General features: G+C 40.6%; 1 pseudogene; it reads right to left on the bottom strand.

Moving 5' to 3' along the window:
- Nucleotides 1–4,623: 4,623 nt before the first annotated feature.
- On the bottom strand, nt 4,624–17,130 carry LOC122201387 (annotated as a pseudogene).
- Between the last annotated feature and the right edge of the window lie 3,895 nt (nt 17,131–21,025).

The following is a 21,025-nucleotide window of genomic DNA, read 5'->3' as shown; positions in this document are numbered from 1 at the left end:
TGAGATCATGACCTGTGCCTAAATCAAGAGTTGGATGCTTAACCAACTGCACCACTGAGGTGTGAACCCCCCACACTAAGTTTCTATATGGGTCTTATCTTATCTGGTCCAAGACATTGATTCAAGCACAGCACAGCTTTGGCCACAGTACAGCTGAAGGCTAACCTGAAGCTTTCAGAGGAGCTTCTGAGCTTCAGAAGAGGCAGTGTCAGGATAGTCAGGGTTCACATGCAAGAAGGATAATCCCAGGGGGCAAATGTGGTCTCCCTAAAAACAGGGTTTACAATGTGAGGGCACCCCAAGGGGACAGATACTAATCTGGCTGCAGACTAACAGAGCTCCTGCCCTGGGGTTCCCAGTCCAGACAGAATAATTCACTTTAGTCCTTGGTTTCAGAACTACCACAGATGGTTCGTTTCAGTCTTATTTGTGTGTGATATCAGTTTATCAGCCTGGTGATGTGAATGACATCTCTGTGTGCTCTGTTGGGATCTGGGAACTGCGGGATCAGTAGTCAGTCTGGATCCAAAGCACTTACAGCAGCTCAGAAAGGCAACACCCCAAGGTTTTAGTTCAAGAAGAAGGAGAAGCTTCCAGGGCTGGTTCTAAAAGACCTGAAAGACCACTGATGTTTTTCCCTTTCCCCCTTCCCCATGCCTCCCGAGGTACCAGAGTGTTACGATTCTTTTCTGTTTTTTGTTATTCATTTTCCCATGTTGTTATCAGTATGTCTCTTTTACGTTTTTTAATTCTGTATTTTCATCTAAACCTTTTAGTCTGGAAGGACTATATGCAGGAAGGGCGAAAGCATTTCTATAGGAAAACATTTTTGTACAACTTAATCAGAAAGACACATCATGTTGAAGAATTGGTTAGCACAAAAATCTTGGATCTCTCATCCCTTGCTGTGATGTTAATCTCTGACCTATTTGAATCTTTAGAAAGGGGTTGATGGGTGTCTGGATGGCTCAGTCAGTTAAGCTTCTGACTCTTAACTTTGGCTCAGGTCATGGTCTCACAGTTCGTGAGTTTGAGCCTCATGTCAGGCTCTGCTCTCTCTCAAAACAAATAAATTTTAGAAAGGGGTTGAAGGGATTAGAAAGTCTTTGCAAGGTCCTCCACAAATATTGAAATGTCAAAGTTATAAAAGACAGATGTACAATTGAAGGAAGGGAGCAGACATCCTGATCAAACATGAGGCGCAAGTGAGAATTGTCCTTTAGGGCAATCGCTGCTTTGAGAACCCGGATTGTTTGTCTGAGATGTGTGGTCCAGGCTGGGGTTGTCTTATCTCTTCATCAGCTGCAAAATTCCATCCAGTAATTGTTCATTAAAATACTCAGTTTCCTTTGTGGCTTGAGTGTGGCATGAAGCATGAAGAGTCCACCATGTGTCCCATGATTAGGTCCACTGATTTGTAGCTTGGGCTGCTAATCCAGGGCCATTATCAGAGGCAAAGTGTTCAGGAAACCTAACAGGAAACAAATATGGCCTTGTAGGGCCTGGATACCATGGCTTGAGTCAGTGGAATGCATGGGAGTGCTAGGACAAATACAAAGAAAATGTCAACTGTAGACAGGGTTGAGTGAGAGCTCTGATGGGACAAGGGGTTTGATGTTAGGCAGGATGTTCTACCAGCCAAGAATATATTTGGTCCTTGGGCAATTTGGGGATTCTGTCCTTGGGCAGTGATTTTAGCCTTGACCAGAGTCACGGACAAGCTTTTTATACTATTTCAGTATTTGTTGCTGACAGTGGCAGTCTGTGCATGTAGGCTTTTTCTAGATTTTCCAAGGCCATCCTCACCTGAATTCAAGAGAAGATTGGTCACAAACCTGTTTGCTTTGGGGTAGAAGACACTTTAGTCTCCACATTTAGTTGACAATCATGGTCTGCTCATTGATTGTTTCCTTGGCCAAGTGTAGGTCCTCTCTGCTGAGCATCCACATGGATCACAAACACTTATTAGGAGCAGAACTAATTTTTCTCCAACTGTTCCATCTCCACAGGGAAACTTGTTTTATATGCCAGGCTCAGGTTCTCTAGCAGGCCAATCAAATAGCCAGGCCATTTACTATTGCCCAGGAATCATGTTGGCTTACAGTCCTCCACATGCCCCACAAAAATATCCCTAACATGGCTCGGGGGCAAAGACTAGCAAAGGTGCACACAGACAATTTAACAATATCAATAATACCTTCAGCAGTGGGGGGCATCACAGTAGAAGTTTGTAGGGGCCCAGAGACACCTACCCATTGTCAGGTTTGGGCAAAGGCCTGGGTGCTAACAAAGATTCTCTCCTGAACTGAACTCAGGCCCCTTAGTATCCCATTTAGTAACCTCTGACCCTGTTCCTTGGCTCTAAATCCCCACTTTGTTTATTGTACTCAGAGTTGAGCCAATCTCTCTCTCCCACTACAAAACCCCATTGTAGCAGCCCCTCTAGAATAAAGTCCTCCTTACCTTACATCTTTAGCAAGTGCCCTGAATAGTTTTTTCTTTAAATGGTGGTGGCTTCAGACCCCAAATCAGAGCATAGTGTCTGTTTTTTCTTCATTTGGTGCCAGGGATTAAGGGATCACAGTAACCAGTGCATGGATGTATAAAATGCCTAAAAAGTGCAATTCTCTTCAATCTTCTCATTGAACTCTAACGTTGGCAAAGAGCATCTGGTCCCTACTAGAGACAGAGGGATCTGCTTAATTCCTAGTCTTGTTTATATCTGAAAACAGTTTAGGTCGGGCCACTTCTCTGCTCTCATCTGTATGTCAGCTGGCACCTTGAGCATACTCCGGTGAGACCCTAAAGGAGAGAACCCAGAAAAACTTTACCCAGACTCCTGATCCACAGAAACCATGACATAATTATTGTGTATTCTTTTAAGCCTAAAATTTAAACCTACCACTAAATTTGTGATAATTTGTTACATAGCAGGAGAAAATAAATACAATTTCATATAGTCTATTAAGTTAAAGAGGCTATTACAATTACAGGAGATGATGAGAATGAAGTAATTTTTACAATAACGTAATATTTATTTTAACTGGATAGAAAAAAATTTTAAACACTGATTCTTTACTCAAATTATCCTATTTCTTGAAAGCAAAGTTAATTATTTTAAAATGAATGGATGTGCTTTCTTAAAATCATTTATTTCAAGTCAGAAAATAAACCAATAAAAAGCATCAATAGGCACACTCTTGGTCAATGCTTATGTGCTAGAAAACAGCAGGTTGTTACAACTAACCTATTATTTAATTTCCACAACATCCCCATCAGGTAAGTTTTATTATTTTTATTTGTTTTATACACGAAAAATTGAATCTGATAAAAATTAGTTAATGTGATAAGGGCCACAAAGGGATAATATCATTACACAAAATTTGGTCTGTTTTCAGAGTCCAGCTTTGTAACTGTCCAATTATAGTGTTCACCGTCTACACTAAAAGGTGGGGACATTTTCTTCATGTCATCCGCAGTAGCATGGTGGCCATGAAGCATCTCAGCATAATATTATCTATGACCTACTACTGTCTCATTTGGGCTATATGGATTGAGCATATCAAATTGAATTTCATGGCACCTAAGGTTTGCCCTAAGATGGCCAGGCTCCTCCTGCAGGCAGCATTTCCTGGCTCTCCCTCCTTCCCCATATCCTTGGGAGTCAAGTTGCTGCCTTCTCTGTGGTGTGGTGCAGAGGACAGCACACAGGTGTGGGAGTAGCACACAGCTGGTACTATTCCTGCCTCTCTCACTCATTAACCTTGAAACCTTAGGAAAAAATTCTAACAGCTTACAAACTTCTAGAATTTTTTTCTTCCGTTTGTAAACCCTTTTAATCTCCTGATATAAATTTCTTCCTCTTAGGATATTTGTAAAGACTAACCAGAATGATGTTAATATATATTCACGTATTTATACAAATGGTTACAGGTATATACACCCATAGGTGTACATGCGTGTGTATGCATGTGTGTATATAGACAGATATATAAATATTGATCCAGCGCCAGACACTTTCATTTTCATCCAGCATGGCCAAGGTATGCATCTTTCTCTAAAGTCCTGTGAATCTTGATTCAAATTTTGTACAGTGGCATAGTCTGCTCTATTTTATAATGCATGCTTCTCAACGAGCAATCTGTGTCTTCACTATCCTAGGTAGTTCTATTCTTCATTTCATATTCTGACAAAGAAGAGGAAGAAGAAGAAAAAGAAGCAGAAGAAGGAGGAGGGAGAGGGAGGAAGAGAAAGAGGAGGAGGAAGAAGGAGGGGGGAGGAGATGGGGAGTGGGAAGAGAGGGGAGAGGAGGAGGAGGAGGAGAAGGAGAAGAAGAGTGCATAGGGTGGTAAATGCAGAGGTATACTCAGATGTTTCACCACAAGGACAAGGACTGAACACCAGAAGGCTGTCTTTCATCAGCACAGCTGAGCCTAGATATGACCCTCTCTACACGACACAACATGAAAACTCATATTGTCTGCGGTGGAGTTTTGGAATCTGGGAAAAGAGACTTCAGTGAGCCAATTATCATTTTATTAAAGCAAAACTAAACCAGAACAAAACAAAAAATTGTTCCTCATTAATACAGCTTATATTTTTTCAGCAATAACAAATGTTCACTCTTTCATGTAAGACTCTTAGATAAGTGCTTCACATCTAATAAAATTTGGTTTCTCAAAGTGACCCTAGGAAGTAGGTACAATCTTTAATATGAATTTTTATTTTAGGAAAATGAGACCAAGAGGTGCTAAGTAACTTGTTCAAGTTTATGCAACTTGTAAGTAAAGACATGAGATTTGACCTCAGAAACTCTGAGCACCAAAAATCCACTCTTGGTAAATATTTTATTTGTGCACTTCTGCTTTAACTCCGTCATATAAAGGGGTGCCATTGTAAAGCAACACACTCTGAAGGATTCACTACCAAATGACAGATTCCTATGCACTGTCCTAAGTCCTATGTATGGGGGTAGAATTGATAAGTTTTCCTTGTTAATTCCATTAAACAGCAGAGGGAATGAGGAAAAGAGATGTCAGATGTGGTACAGCAATACTGGTCTTTCTACAGAAAGGATTACATGTGTTCCCTTTGCAAATAAGCAACCTCTCCTCATGATAAACAAAAACGAATAAGAAAAAAAATATTCTTCCCTAGTGAGAACAAAATATTATGTAGAAAAAGGTTAAAGCTTTCGCTGCATGGCAAAGACATGCAAAAGACTGTTGAGTTGACTTGTGTTCCCCTTAAGTTCATATGTTACAATCCTAACCCCCAATATTTCAGAGTGTGATCTTTTGGAGAGAGGGTCTTTACAGGGGTGATTAAGTCAAATGATGTAATTAGGATGGGCCCTGCTCCAATCTGATTAGTGTCCTTAGAAAGGGGAGATTTAGACACAAAGGCATGCAACAGTAGGAAGGTGATATGAATAGACACAGAGAGAAGACAGCCACCTACAATGCAAGGAACAGACCCTTCCCTCACAGCCCTCAGAAAAAAGCCAACTTTGCTGACACCTTGGTGTTAGACTTCCAGCCTCCACAACTGTCAGACAAGAAATTTCTGTTGTTTAAGCCACCCACTCTGTGGTAATTTGTTACAGCAGTGCTAGCAGACTCTTCCAAAGACATTCTAAAATAAAAGATGGAGAAAAGAAGGAAGAGGTTTCAGAATGGTGCAGATGAGCTCAGGTGTAGGAGATGAGCCCCAAGGACAAGGAGCACTACACAAAAGTGAGGGGGGTGCCAAGAAGGTTCAGGAGCTTGGTGGGCACAGGATGATGGAGCCTGGACAATTCCAAGGATTAAAATATGGATAAGTAGTCTGAAAAAACTGACATCTAGAAAACTCGTAGATGAGTGACCCATGGTTTGCGATATTGAAAAATGAGACAATGCCTGCTTCATAGTCTAGGAAAACCCCAATACGGGGAGGGACAGTCATGCAAAGAGTCAAGACCTTGGGATCAAAGGTGGAAGACTCCTCAAAAACCTTATAACCAGATTCATTCTGTAACCCAATAACCCAGTAGCCAAATTGAGGTTTGTATCTGGAGTAAACATCTGGAAGATATACATTCGGGTCAAAAACAAACCCAGAACTCCCTTTTCTCTTGGGGCTTCTTGCTTTACTGTGCACCCCCAGGATCCAGGCAATCTTCTCAGACACATCTACTTCCCAGCAATACTTGCTTTAGGAGAAATGCTGGCAGCCCAAGACATCATAAAGAGAGAAACCACATAGATGTATATTTTGAAGAGAGAAATCTTATATGCCATTTACCTGTCTTTTACCTGTCTTTTATCCACAGAAATGGTAATATTCAAAATAGCATTGACTGGCTTCAGCATCACGTCCACTGTGGGAAAAATGACAGGGTTGGGTGAAGGATACAGAGCAGGTGTGTCTTGTGACATTTGAGGTGGAACGTCAGGAACTGACTGGGAGGAACTCATGTTGATGGGTCAGAGTTGAGTAGCACACTTAAGAACTGTTGTATGCACGCATGTTTGGGGAGGAGCACATGAAGCTAAGATCATGGGACCTGATAGTAACCACAACTTCTAAAAGGGATCAGAACATGGCAGTTTGAAGAACCTGTAACTCCTTCTTACCCCAGTAGCGTTGAATCTCTGTCAGCTCTGAAATGACAAAAGTTTCAATGATGTTGTTAAAAGCAAAGGGATTAAACCCTGATACTTGGCTTCTCACTAGAATGGAGGCATGAGGCCCTGTGTGGCTATCAACTGGTGAATGAAATGATGAATCAGACACCTTGACCATTCCCCCTCAGATATGATCTCATCTTCCACACAATATATCTATCTCCGCTTGTCAGGCCTACATCCTCTCTTTTATCCTCATCTAGAAACCACATCCTCTTCCCCATTTTGCTCCAATACTACAACAATTTGACACCCACACCCTTTCTCTGACTCTCCTTACCTTTAAACACTTGCAGCGTCCCTTTCAGATCTGGAATTTGGTATGCACTCTTCGGTTTCTTGGAAACAATGTTTGGCCTCTTCAAAATCAAGCTCTCACTCCTAGAGAAGACAAAATTGGTCACCCCACATGTTTGACCTCTGCAAGACCACTGCTTCTCCCACTTTTCACTCCACTGATGTACTTGAATCCTCTCCACTGAAGGACCTGAGGAGGGGAACGGGGAGAGACCTGATGCTGCAACCAGAAAAAATATCTGCTCACATATACCTTTCCATTTGCCCTCTGTGTGATCTTCAGAAGGGGTCTTCACCTCAATGAAGCTCATGTTCTTCCTTCTAAAATGGCGAAACTAACCCCATACTCTCTACCTCTTAAAATAATAAAACTATATAAAATAATGATGCATTTAACAGGTATTTGATGCCTCTAAAAAAAATCAAGTATTTGATACATGAAGAAGTCACTGCCACCCTAGGGGTTCCACCAGGGAGAGGCCAGAGATGTGAGTTCCCAGACAGGTGGTCAGTAAAGAAGCTCCAGAACCTGGCTACAGAGGGATTTAGGTTATCAAGTATGGAGCTCTATGTTAAGAGTCTGAAGGGTCTCCAAAGCCTGGTATCCCAGTACAGATGTCTAGAGAATAACATTTGAGGTTACATTCTCTGGGGAAACATTACACACATGTGGAAAAGGAGAAGTTATGACAACCAAATGAATTAGTGGTTTGAATTTCATGTATTTGGGAAGAACTTGAAGCTGCCATGTGGATAGGCCACTTTAGACACAAAAAGGCCACATTTTCTATAAGATACTAAAGTGTGTAAGCAAGTAGAAATTAATTATTGGCACCAGGACCAAAGCCATTGTTCCCCAAGACAGGGGTTGGGTTTTTTTGTTTGTTTTGTTTTTTTGTTTTTTTTTGTTTTTTTCCGAAGCCCCAATGAAACCACTAGAAAGAGCTTGTTTCTTCTATTTTCAGGAAGAAAAATAAATGAAAGGAGCTGCCTTTGTGGAAAACTTGGGGTCTGGAAGATAGAGGATAGGATCCTCCCTGAAATAAGACAGGTACCTATGAAATATGGAAACAAGCTGAAGCAGAGACTAAGATTTGACTAAAATTAGTGAAATCATGCTCTTACTGGCCCTAATTCTGTGACCTCCCACCACCCAAATTCCTTTGAAAACTTTCACCTGTGATCAAAAATTTAAAATGATATAATTTCCCAATTCCCCAGCTCTGTGGGTTTTTTTTAATTTCTTATTCATCCCAAGATAACTCTCATGGCTATAATTCTGTCTTCACATAAAAAAGGACCATACCTGGTCTCCCACACATACCTTCTCATGACATTAATCAAATCCTGGAGAAGAGAGAAAATATGAGTCAAGTACAGGATTGGTATACTTAGAAAATAAAAATGGGTAGTTAAATTTTCATTTTAAGTAAAAATATACTTTAGCTTAAGCAAGACTCCTGCAATATTTAGGATATCCTTCTACTAAAACAATGATTTATAATTTATCTGAAATTCAAATTTAATTATGCATCCTGGATTTGATCTGACAACTCTCCAAGGAGTTATAAGCCCTCCTACCTTAAAAAGTTTTATCCTCCTTAACCCTCTAACATCCCTTGCTAAGGTGTGAAAAAAGAGATGATCAGAATATGGAGGACAGAATATATGATAAGACCCAGATCAACCATCCTGAGGACTCATGTGAGGATGTTAGAAAGATGCTTCCAGTGCTTGGAGATGGGATATATTTAAAAGAAGAGAAGAGGCTTGACATTTTTAAACAAATACGTACATGAGAAGACCTCATTAATTCATTATGCTTTTATTTATTCCAGAGACTGATAAAGGTGAAACACATATGTGCCAGACATCATTCCAGGCTCTGGAGAGTCAAAGATGAATAATCAATAATAATAGTTCTCCAAAAGTATCCTTTCTTTTGCTGCGGGTACATGCAAACAAACACTTCAAGTGAAATGTTTCTCTGGCTTTCTTTCACTCATCCTATATACCTCCTCTCCGTTACCTATAGGTAATCTCATCAATATTTGAGCATGAAATAAGCCAGAGGAACCAGAACCTGAGAAAGTCTAAAATGTAATTTACTAGTTGCCAACTGTTTATATTCCATTGCCCCAAATGATACCAATACATACTCAGTCACAGTCTTAGAAACTATATCTTACTCTGAATTTCAATATTGTATTGTCAATCCAGTCCATGGTCTCAAAATCTTTTAGCCATCTTTTTATTCCCATCATAGAACAGAAATGTACCAATATATTTGGTTTCCCTCTTTCCAGCCCAACCCCTTTTATACCAATGAAGACCTGGCCTTCAGTTGACTCTACATTTCGGATAAAGTTTTACTCTCTGAATTAGGCTTTTTCTTGTTATTGTATATGACAAAAACCCAAATAAAACTGGTTTAAATTTAAAAGAAAGATGAATAAATTCAGGGGCAGGTGTAAATTTCGTCATAGGTGGTTTTTAAGTGAAAATATTGTCATCAGAATCTGTTATTCTCAAAATTCTAATTCTATTTTCTACTTGCAATATTGACTTTCTTTTTAGGCTCTGTGTGGCATCAACTTGAATCTCCTGGTTTAAATGATAATCCCTTATATACTACCTAGTGAAAAAGAGAATTTCTCTTTCCTAGTCATGACAGTAAGATTCAAAGGCATAAAAATCTTTGACCTGAATTGGGTCAGATGCCTATGTCAAAATAATTACTGCATTATTGGTAAACATAAGAATCTGATATTCTGACTTACCTAGAATTGAGAGACACATCCCTAAAGCTACTGATTTTATCAACCCTAACCAACTACATAGACTGGGAGTAAGAATGATTCTTCAAAGAGTAATTCAAGAAGTTCTAGAAAGAAAGAGAAAGAAAGAAAGAAAGAAAGAAAGAAAGAAAGAAAGAAAGAAAGAAAGAAAGAAAGAGGGAGGGAGGTAATTGAATTGAGGTTGGACAAACAAAAGTCCCATACAGTCCATCCCTTCACTGATTGCCATCTCCTCATTCTTTTTACCAAATTATTTCCCCCCAAAATGGCTCAAAATAATACAATGGTTACAATACTATTAAACATAGATGACTTGCATCACATATAAATTATAAATCAAGATGAATTAAAGATCTAGACTTGAGATATAAAACTATATAACTGTTAGAAGAAAACAAAGACAAAAATATTCACAATATTAGATTTGGTAATGATTTCTTGGATATAACAACAACAACAACAAAAAGCACAAGGAATAAAAGAAAAACCGCTAAGTTGAACTACACCAAAGTTAAAAATTTCTATGCAGCAAAGAACACTATGAAGAGACAATGCACAAAAAGGTAGATGATATTTGCAAATCATATATCTGATAAGGTATTAGTCACAGAATATACAACAAACTACAACAATGCAACAACAACAAAAAGCCAATTCAAAAAATGGGGAAAAAATTTGAATAGATACTTCTCCAAAGAAAATATACAAATGGACAATAAACCCATGAAAAGATGCACAACATTATTGGTCTATATTAGGGAAATGAAAATCAAAACTACAAATATTGCACAGTCTAGTACTCAACAACAAGAAAATCAAATGTAAATAGAGATTTGTGTTATTTGACCACACTTAATGAAGAGATGTCTTACAAATGGTAGATCATAGATAAGGGGAGCTTATAAAGAATCTTGTCTTCAAATTTTTTTGCACTGCCTTTTATGAATTGCTAACAATGGCAATTTTCTTTGCCATTCTTTGAATTATCCCTCCAAGCTTTGAAATGATTGAGAGGGGGTATGGAGGGGCCCAAGAGTCTTTCAATGTCACCATAAGGAAGAAAATGAAGGAATCCAGCAGGGAAGGAAATTTACTCTCTCTTTCCCCTAAATCTCATCATGTAAACGCTCCAACCGAAGCCTTACCTGCAGCATGTCTTCTGAGGACCCCCATATCTGATGCTCAATGTGTGAGATGAGTGAGCCCTCTCAAATACTGCCTCTGCCAGTCCAGCTAGTCTCTGGCCTCTACCAAGTTATCCAACACATTTACTTTGTCTTCCTCCAGCTTTTGCAACACTCTCTTCTCCTCGCTGTCCAGGAGGCCTTTCATTTCATTAAACTCTTTCAGAATCCTTTGTCTCTCAGTCTGCATATGATTCTTTGGGGATGGGAAGAGAAAGAGGCAGTCAGTCTGTTTGGCCAAGGGCCTACTTTGTCTGGGCCTGGGAGCCAAGACAAGAATTATCTTCCTCAGGGACTTCTCAATGAGGTAGTGAGCAACTACTGAGAAAGCCATTTCCCCATGACTTTCCTTTGAGTTTCTTCCAAAGGAATATATTAAAGTCTACTTTACCAGGGCCCACCCTCAGACACAATATGACACCTGGATGAGGCTTGGCTTGCAGATATCTGTCCTGGATAATCATGCCACACTGTATAGTAAGCCCTCTTCCACCCACACCTCCTAAATAGGGAACACTGGGCTTTTCTCAATATGTTTTCTGGAAGTATTAGTGCCTCAAACTTGATGATGGATATGGAACATGGGATTCATTAGTCATTTTTACATGGCTTTCTCCTATGCCTTCACCTCCAAATATTTGGTTTTATTTGTGATATGTCTACCCTCTGGAACCCAATTCCAACAGGGGAGGAATGAAATGAGGACTAATCAAATATCTTCTGAACTCATTAATTGTGAGGTAACCAAGAGAAAGGGGCCTCCTTGTGACTGGACTAAGATGCTGCCTTGTTTCCTGCCTCAGAACTCCCTCAGGAAATATTTTCCTGCCTTCCAGGAATCTCTCTCCTCTCTGATGTCAACTTCAAGCTCTTCTACTTTCTGCTGCTCCTTCCTCAGCTTCTTCAGAGTTGCCTGGAGTTTCTCCTATGAGAAAAAGAATCACCAGAGTCAAGTTATGAGCTTTCTTAGCACCTGGATAGAAGGAAGAAATAAGACTCATCACAGAAGAGACTAGGTTACGGAAATGAAACTGATGATTAGAATCTACTATGTAGACAAAAATCTGAAGAGGTTAATGCATTCTTTATCCCTGTGTGCTGCAAGTTATCACCCCTTGATCAAGAGTAACCTGATTCTCTCTTTTCCTAGAGGAAGAAGTGATCCTGCAGCAAGGAAATTCCTTTCCTCTCATTGACAGCATTCTCCACATCCAACCAGCCATGTTCCCCAAGAACCCTTCTGCTCAAAGCGGCTATCAGATTTTATCTTGGGAAGCATTTCTCCATTCATCCAACTTCTCTTTGCTAAGGGTCTCTAATCTAGACTCATTCCTGATCAGATGAAAGAATGCACAGAAATATCCTTTAGGTCTCAGAAGCTGAGAAAAGGGTATGGAAAAGAGATTTCAGAGCTCAGTTTTATGATGGCAAGGGGAGGAAAATAGGCTTAAAAAGTGAAGAATTCATTTCAGGTATCATCCTGCCCCATCTTCTTTCACCCTTGAGCCTACCTGACATTCCTTGACCACCTTCTCTGTGAGGAATATATGATGACCGTGATGCTCCTGAGACACTGCAGTGTGCTGGCAACCAGCCTTCCCATGCTCCTTACAGAAGACACAGAGTGTTTTTCCATGATTCTCACAGAACTTTTTCTTCTGTGGGCTCCTATTTTCCCTGACTCTCTCCACAATGCCGGCCAGAGGGTGGTTAGGTCAGAGATTCTGAAGCTGATATTTGCACTGGCACACAGGACAGTTGCTCTCCCCTCCTTGGTGAGTCCCTGTTCTTTGCAGTGATGCAATCTCAGCAGAAGGTGTGGCCACAGTCCAGGCTCAGGGGCTCTGTCAGAAGCTCCAGGCAGATGGGGTAGGTCAACTCCCTCTTAAAGTTTACCTGTGCTAGAAAATCCATTGCAGCGCTCCCCTGGCTTCTACCTTTCCTGACAACTGAGGCTCTTCTTGCTCACAGACTCCTGTAGGGCTGGAATGTTGAAGGGGACATGATAAGAAAGGCAGAAATAGAAAGGATACTGATTATGTAGAGATTTGGAATTGGGCAAAACATTAATATTCAATATAGAGAAGAAAATGGACAAGAGAAGTAGGTCAGTAGCAGAATGAAAAGCACTCTTTGTAATAATTTTAAACACGTCACTCTCAGTTTATGTAGCATGATAAATTTCACCCCATCAGGGTAAGCTTGCTAGTTTGTCTTCTTCTACTGGTAGACAGACAAACTGAAGCCCTTCCTACCAAGAACCTTGTGCAACCCATAAGTTTTTCCGGTCTTTACTTGCCCATCCCAAAACACATCCTTCCTGTTAAATACACTAAACCCACTGTGGCCCCTGGGCTTTTGCACTGCTCTTCTCCTGAGTGGAGTGATCCCACTCGTGATATTTACATGACCTTTTTTAAAAAACAATTTTATCAAGTAATATTTCTATCAAATGCATTAATTTCAACAGTACAATGCAATGATTCTAGTAAACTTATGGAACTGGATAACTAACACCACAGTCCAATTCTAGAACATTTCTATCACATGAAAACAAGCCTCGTGCCATTAGTAGTCACCCCATTCTGAACTTGAGCCTTAGGAAATCATCAGTCTTGTGTTTTTATATTTTACAATCTTGTGTATTTATATTATAATGTATAATAAGAGTGGAATTATAATATATGATCTTTTGAGGCTGACTTCTTCACTTAGCATACTGGTTTTGAGCTTCATCCACCCTGCCTTTCTCTCCAGTTCCTCAATGTCAAAAGCACAAAAGTCACTGCTGCCTCAGAAACTTTGCACTTGTTTGTCTCTCTACATAGAATCACTCTCCTCCGACATCAGCATGACTCGTAGTTTTCATTCAGTCTCCTTTTATGCCTTCTCATCAGGACCTGCTTTGTTAACTTCTCTATAGCAAAACTGCTGATACTATCATTTGCTGTACATTTGCTATATTTTTTATTTTTACTACATAATACAAAACATCTTTCTTTAAATATCTGCCCCTTCCTCCTAAAAAGTAACCCATAGATTTTTTTCACTGACGGATCCTCAGTACCTAGAACAGTACATCATACACAAGAACACAATATGTGATAAATATATTAAGTTAGAATCTCCTCATCTCTCCATAGATGATTAGATCTTTCTCATCAACTTTTCAGCTTTTTTTCCTTTTTTTAATGTTTATTTATTTATGTTTATTTATTTTTGAGACAGAGAGAGATAGAGTGCAAGTGGGGGAGGGGCAGAGAGAGAGGGAGACACAGAATCTGAAACAGGCTCCAGGCTCTGAGCTGTCAGCACAGAGCCCGATGCGGGGCTCAAACCCACTAACGTGAGATCATGACCTGAGCCGAAGTCGGACGCTTAACCAACTGAGCCACCCAGGCGCCCCAAATGTTTATTTATTTTTGAAAGAGAGAGAGAAAGAAGGAGAGAGAGCAAGAAAGTGCACTAGCAAGTGGGGGAGGGGCAGAGAGAGGAGGACAGGGTTTGAAGCAGGCTCCATGCTGGCAGCAGACAGCCTGCTGCGGGGCTCAGACTCATGAACTGTGAGATTATGACTTGAGCCAGTCAGACACTCAACCGACTGAGCCACCCAGGTACCCCTTAAGCTTTTCTTCCTATCTATTAGTAGTTCTCTAATAACTGAGAAGAATTTATCTGCTAACACACCTGTCCCACATAGAGCCTTCCCCATGCCCTCAAATTCGTTCCCCAGAGACACCTACAGAAACAGCAAGGATCACAATAGGGAGGTAATTTTGTCACTAATGGTTTTATAACCAATTACCATTTACAAGTCACTCTGACCTATTTATTCCTTATATAAGAATCCCTGAGAAATAAGAGTGTACATAGAATCTTTCTTCACATGTGTACATAGAATCACATGGCTTACAGATCATTCTATTTACAGACGTCATTCTATTATAAAAGATAGAGTTGAGTGGACATACAATCCTCAAGATCCTCTTTCAGAATTCTCTCCATTACTGCACAGATGTTAACAAAGACAAACAGAGGGAAAGGCTGTGTGAACTAGACAGCTACACAGTGCTCTGGGGGTATAGGAATAGAGACCTCAAGACCAGATGGGTGGTCTGGGGAGTTTTGTATTTGTAGATGGAATTTCACCTTGACCTGGACATACAACAAGGAGGTCGATGGGCACAGAAAGGAATATGTTTTTAGGGAGGAAAGAACAGGTTCATATACTTCTAGGGTCACACACATGACAGAGACTCAGGAAACATAAATTCCAATGAGGCAACTGTTGGTCATGGGAAAGAAGAATCAATATATAATGAAGGCCATAGATAGAAAGATAAAGTCTGTCCTGTTTCAAACACACTGAGTGCTATTATGGTTTGAATTATATTCCCCCAAAAGATGTCAAAGTCCTAGCCCCCAGTATGTGTAGATGTAACTTTACTTGGAAATAGTGTCTTTGTAGATGATCAAGTTAATGTGAAGTCATTATGACGGGCCTTAATTCAACATGACTGCATCTTCATAAAATGGGGAAATTTGGGGACACAGATGGACATGCACACATAGAGAAGGCCATGTAAAGACAAGAGCTGAGATCAGGGTGGTGCATCTACAGACCAGAGAACACCAAAGATTGCCAGAAAGCTATCAAAAGCAAGCAGAGACATGGAACAGATCCTCTGTCACCACCCATGGAAGGAACCAACCCTGCCAACAAGTTGATCTTGTACTTTTAGACTCCAGCACTGTGAGAAAATGAATTTCACCTAAGCCAACCATTTGTGGTGCATCTTTTTATGGCAGCCCCAGAAAACTAATATAAGTGCTTATGTTTCCTTATTCATGTGTTTTTCTAATGTGTATTTATTTTGCATGCACTCAAGAGAGAGAGACTGGAAAGGAACAGAGAGAAAGGGAAACAGAGAATCCAAAGCAGGCTCCAGACTCTGAATTGTCAGGACAAAGCCTGACACGGGGCTCAAACCAACGAACTGTGAGATCATGATCTGAGCCAAAATCAGGCGCTTAACCGACTGAGCACTCAGGCGTCCCTATTTCGTGTATTCTTTATTCTATCATTGAAGAAGTGTTACACCATTGAAAGTCTCTCCACCTTAAACAGACAGACAGATACAGAGCCCAAATGTATACTCCCCTTGGAGATGGTACAAATGTGGAGTTTTTACAGTAGGGTAAGGGCCAACTAGATCCTAAGTTTCCTTATCTCCCTACATCCTGATTGTATGGAGGCTTTCTGTGTCTGCACAGATGAGAAAAATGAAAAGTGTCTCCACAATAAGGGAAGAAAGTCCTATGAGGAATGTAGACATCCTTGATCCTGCCCCTGTTCCTGAGTAGAAGAGCCTCCTTCTTCTACCACCCCTTAGAGTCCAGGGTTTAATCTGCCCCACATTAATGACACTGCCCCCAAGAGCTCAAGGTCTGAGGTCAACCTGTTTCAAAGTAGTCATTTTGTCACAGAAGTCCATGTCCATAAGGCTATGGCAGGCTCATCACTGTCTGTCACCATCAGTTCATCAGAAGGTCCTGTAAGCATTCTCTTCAAATTATGTCCCCACCAACTGAGTCTTTTACCTGGATTCCAGAAGTAGCTTCTGCACCAGTCTCCCTGAAACTGTCATCCATCTCAGGCAGTCTGCTTTCATCACTGTTCACATCCCAGCAGGAATGATTTTTTTTTTTAAAGCATCCATCAATCTTGCCATTCCTCTGCTCAAACACATGTCATTCAGCTGGAGTCAGTCTTTATCATGGTCGAGTTAGGTTGACGTAACACATCCCTTCCTATGCCTCATCTTCTCAGCCCAGCTCCTACTCCTCCCCAGCCTACACTGGCTGGCTTATATGTGCCTTGCTCACTCTTAGCAAAAATCCATCCTCAATCCATCACTTCCTTGAAAACTCAGCTCAAAATCACCTCTCCACACTGAGACCTAGCCCGAAATCTGTTCTAAATTGCAAATCCTTTTATCAAGGCACAGCGTAGATACCTAGCCCTGTGGTGGGACTTCTTATCTACTAGTGCTCTTGTTTCTTTGTTTTCATATTTTCTCATACCGTGTTACTCTTTTACTGTTTACTTTCTCTCCATTCACCCAGAATATAATTTTTTGGAGATGCTTAATATCTACTGAATGTCAGTAGATGTTAATACGTTTTTTTTTTCATCACAGCTATATGCTTTTGCCTTTGTGAATTTAATCAAAAATATTTTTTAAAATTTTAAACCCATTTTCTCCCATCTATTGGACCCTGTGCTAGCCCTCTGAGTAAGCAATTAATATACACCAAATACGAACCTGGTCTAGATGTAAGACATAGAACAATGACTTCTGAAAAGTGATAGGAAAGGAAAGTGCACATCAAAATATTATATAACATAGAGATCAAGGTACAAGGTGTTCAGAGGTGAGATTAAGATGGAGTTCTTTCCTGCTTCCGATTCTGTGTCTCCCTCTCTCTCTGCCCCTCCCCCGTTCATGCTCTGTCTCTCTCTGTCCCAAAAATAAATAAAAAACGTTGAAAAAAAAATTAAAAAAAAAAAAAGATGGAGTTCTTTCTGAAAAATTACCAACTCCTTTCCTTACTCTGAGCAGGGACAAAGGAGTTAGGAGTTGAGCTAAAAAGCAATGGAAAAGTGTGTCTAACAGGACAGAGTTCTGTCATGTTTTTTTTTTTTTTTTAATTAACAAAAAATTTTTTTGAGAGAGAGAGAGCAAAAAGGGGAGGGGCAAAGAGAGAGGGAGACACAGAATCCAAAGCAGAATCCAGGCTCTGAGCAATCAGCACAGAGCCTGATGCAGATCTTGAACCCATGAACCGTGAGATCATGACCTGAGCTGAAGTCAGATGTGTAACTGACTGAGAACCCAGGTGCCCTAATGGAGGACAAGTTCTAAAGGAGAGGACTCCAGAGAGTCCTGAGGTGAGGGTAAGCTGTCCTCACTCAGAAGAGAACAAATTCCCTGTGGCTGGAGCCCCAGAGACAAGTGACCACACGGGAGCTGTAGAGATGAGCAGCAGATTGATCATCCAATCTATCTCATCAGCCTGGCCAAAACTCTGGTGATTTATCAGGAATGTTGCAGACAATTTCCCAGAAGTTACAAGGACAAGAAGTATAAAATGATGGGTTTCAAGAGGTCTTATCCCTGGCACAGCCCCTAAGATCCCTTTCCCTCCCACAAGTCTAGATAAGGGTCGTCATCTCTGCCAACTCTCTCCAGGAACTTGGGCTTTTATGAATAGGGAAAACAGGGCTCCATCTCACAGGTTTCTCTGGAGGAAAAGAGGAAGGGATTTTCTGTTTCTGAAAAAAAAAGTTATTCTGGCTCACCTTGACAAAAAAAGTCAAAACTACAGAATAGAAAGAAGATGAGAGTAATTCAGCCTGGAGAAGTAATGATCTTTCCAAAAATAAAACAAGGTTCTTTGCATTCTCAAGCCTCCCTTCTTTAGTGGTCATGCCTCCCCCACACTCAATGCACCTCTCTTCTGCAGAAAACCTACAAGCTGGCCCTTTGGTGAATTCAGAGCAGCTTCAGAACCACAAATTGAATTCATCCAAACACACTCAATCGATTCCTCCCAAACTTACTGCCCTTTGCCTTCACAGACTGCCCCACACACCTTCAGGCTGAAGTGGAGAAGTCTTGACTCAGCAGAGATCAGATGCAGGTATGGTCAATAATTCACTCACCAAGTCAAAGCACTGGTCTTAGTGAGGGAGCTTCCCTCCAGGTGAGAAATGAAAGTCAAAATCTTAGAAGGGGAAATGAAACAAAGGAAGCAGAACAGAAACTTGTAAGATAGTAACAGTGGGAGGGCACCGTGTGGGATACCAGGGAAGGGTATGTCCTAGGACTTGCACCAGCTAAGCACCCAATCACAACATTCTTATTCCTCCTCCAGCTTATTCCAGCAAGAATATCTGAGTAAGAAAAAAAATGTGAATTACAGTGATATAGCCTGAATATTCAGCATTTCAATTCAATCCTATAATTATTTGTTGAGCTTATCCTATATTCAGGTCCTAAGCAAGTCACAAAGGATAAAATAATGATCCAGAAAGTCTTGGCACCTGAGCTTTTGTAATGCAGAGGGTGATGGGAAAGATAATCAGTTATAAAGCTCTGTAAATATGAGCAGACCTAGTAAGCATTAGCAGCCATTATTGTAAATGACAAAAATAAAATTTAAAAGTTTCTTCAGTGTGCGCCTATGGAAAAAAATCTTTCCAAAATATCATTGAAACCATTTTCTGTTTCTTATCCAGGCAGGCCAAAAACAGAAGGCTTCCAGAAATTAATCATGGTAGAACTGAGTCAGTGCCTTGTTACCTAATGAGTAGGAAGCAGATGAGAACATGGAGTTTAACAGATGGTGCTATTCAAGTATAATCTTCGATGTGAGGGTAATCTGCCTGTGACATCTCTCACGCCATTGATTGCCAGAATTGATTCAGCTGATCTGGCTGGCTAGGCAGGAGTCCCCTTCCTCCCTCACCGCTCCATGTGTGTCCCTCCATAAGCTACAGCTGCGAGCTCAGTGGAAGAGGATGACCTTCCCCTATAATAGAGGAGGGCCATTCTTTGGTTAAGGGGACACAAGTATCTGCCCTCTCCTGCTAGGACCTCCAAGCAAGCTCTCAAGTATAATCTTTTTTTTTTAAATGTTTGTTTATTTATTTATTTTTGAGAGAGAGGGAGTGAGCACAAGTGGGGAAGAGGCAGAGAGGCAGGGAGACAGAATGTGAAGCAGGCTCCAGGCTGTGAGCTGTCAGCACAGGGCCCAGCGCAGGGCTCAAACTCATGAACTGTGAGATCATGAGCTGAGCCAAAGTTGGTCGCTTAACCAACCGAGCCACCCAGGTGCCCCTCAAGTATAATCTTTTACTGAGTAACACACCTACATAATTTTTCCACCTTACTCCACTTCCTTTGGGAAAATTTTGGTCTTTTTTACACTATCAATCAAAGGCAGATCTGAAATATTTTATACTTTGTACACATAGTTTCGTGCTTTGTTGTCTATCTTGTTCTTGTTCAGATTACATGCCCTTCATGGGGCAACTGCATGATGGTGGAAGCTCCATCATGGGTCCCTGACTGGCAGAACTGGAGAGCACAGTAAACTTCACACATTATATGATGTGAGGCATGTAGCATGACTCAGAAGCTGGTTTGTTGAACTAAGGCACAGATACTTTGTTATTGTCCATATCACACAGAAAAGTGAGCTAATCATGGCTTTTAAACACTGAATCAGGGGCACCTGGGTGGCTCAGTCGGTTGAGTGTCCAACTTCAGGTCATGATCTCAAGGTTCGTTGGGGGATTGGGTCCCATATTGGGCTCTGTGCTGACAGCTCAGAGCCTGGCACCTGCTTTAGATTCTGCGTCCCTCTCTCTCTGCTCCTCCCCCACTCGTGCTCTGTCTCTCTCTCTCAAAAATAAGTAACCATTAAAAAAACAACCAAAAATATTAAAAATAAATAAACTCCTTGAATCACTTTTATCTATGAGGCAGGAACTGAAAATCATATAGGCATAATCACTAAGCCATACTGACAGTTTCACTTTCTTGGGTACGAAGTAAGTTTTTGCTAACAGCGAATAAATTTTATGATGCTTCTCAAGAACAATAATAATCATCTAAATTTTGTACACATTACATTTGGAGAGCTAGCATTTTTTATCACCTTTGTTATCATATGACACAATCAATGAGTATCCCTCCTCATGCAGCCCTGCACCAAACAACAATAAGTTCTATGAAGACAGGAAGGAAACTTTTCTATGTTGTTCCTTCTTGCCTCAGATCTATTACAAAGTGTTGCATACAGGGAGTGACATTTAAACAGAAAGATATGTAGTTACCCAGCCATAGATATAATTTTAGTTGCATTGAGTGTGCTGACGATAATCATGGTTGTGTTCATTTGTTGGTCTTGCAGTTAACACAATTTCTGTGCTGAATGTGAAGTTCTGGTATTAACATCTATATGAACTCCTTTGAAAAATGCTAACCAACAGGTTTTCTTATCTTCTCTG

This window comes from Panthera leo, chromosome D1, assembly GCF_018350215.1.
Source record: "Panthera leo isolate Ple1 chromosome D1, P.leo_Ple1_pat1.1, whole genome shotgun sequence".
In the NCBI taxonomy this organism is placed as follows: domain Eukaryota; kingdom Metazoa; phylum Chordata; class Mammalia; order Carnivora; family Felidae; genus Panthera; species Panthera leo.
This window is presented reverse-complemented; position numbering and strand designations above follow the sequence as displayed.